This window comes from Monopterus albus, unplaced genomic scaffold (assembly GCF_001952655.1).
Source record: "Monopterus albus unplaced genomic scaffold, M_albus_1.0 scaffold23.1, whole genome shotgun sequence".
Taxonomy (NCBI): Eukaryota; Metazoa; Chordata; class Actinopteri; order Synbranchiformes; family Synbranchidae; genus Monopterus; species Monopterus albus.
Window position 1 is genome coordinate 1,798,344 of NW_018127903.1, and position 744 is coordinate 1,799,087.

Sequence of the window (744 nt, forward strand, 5' to 3'; positions counted from 1 at the left end):
TTATTATATTTTATGGTTAACTTTTTTTTTCTTTTCAAGATTGACAGGGGAGGCTCTGCCTCACCTGCCTCCCCTGACCGCACGTCACTGGTATTCCTCCCCGTTTAGGGCGCTGTCCACGACCATTGGAGCAGTGTTGATGATTGGAGGACGGACGGACTGAAGGTCAGTAATAATGAGCAGATTTCAGGTTTGAACATTGATTTCTCAGACTGATGGTGGCTATGTGTCACTCTCCATCTCATACTTCTTGTGAATTGATGTGTGGGGGAGCTCACAGGGGTAAAGCTTCTATAAATATTATAAGTAAAATGTTTAATGTATGTGAATGTAGCTTTAAAAATAATACAATATTTTGCTATTCTTTATGACAATTATTGTTTCAAACAACTGCACATTTTTATAGAGGTCGTCTTTCTCTGGGTTTTAACGTTGCACTTCACCAATGCACCAGTAGATGGGGGTGTAGGTTAATTATTTTTGAGCAGAAACATAATATTGCACTACAAAAATACTTCACTAGATGGCAAGGTGGAGTTGCCTTAAAGCTTATCAGAATCAGAATCAGTTTTATTGGCCAGGTGTGTTGCACACACGAGGAATTTGACTCCGGCACAGTGGCTCAATGAGTATGTACAATGTTCTTCTGTAAGGCATCGAGTAGACACGTAAACAAGATAAGACTGAAAACAAAAAAATAGAAAATGTGCAAACAAGAAAACGGAATGTGCATTATAAAAAAAA

The 744-nt window shown here is 38.6% G+C and overlaps 1 protein-coding gene across 3 annotated transcripts in view; it reads left to right on the forward strand.

The window, feature by feature from the left end:
* wdr54 (WD repeat domain 54) overlaps positions 1-168 on the forward strand; it is a 5,372-nt gene extending 5,204 nt beyond the window's left edge. For 2 of the 3 annotated variants that reach the window (XM_020594570.1, XM_020594568.1), the window contains one exon: positions 109-168. The gene's annotated coding sequence lies outside the window, so the exon portion shown is untranslated. Of the gene's footprint in view, positions 1-39; positions 80-108 lie in introns of those variants that run through there. The other variant, XM_020594569.1, reaches the window with a different exon arrangement.
* The last annotated feature ends 576 nt before the right edge of the window (positions 169-744 follow it).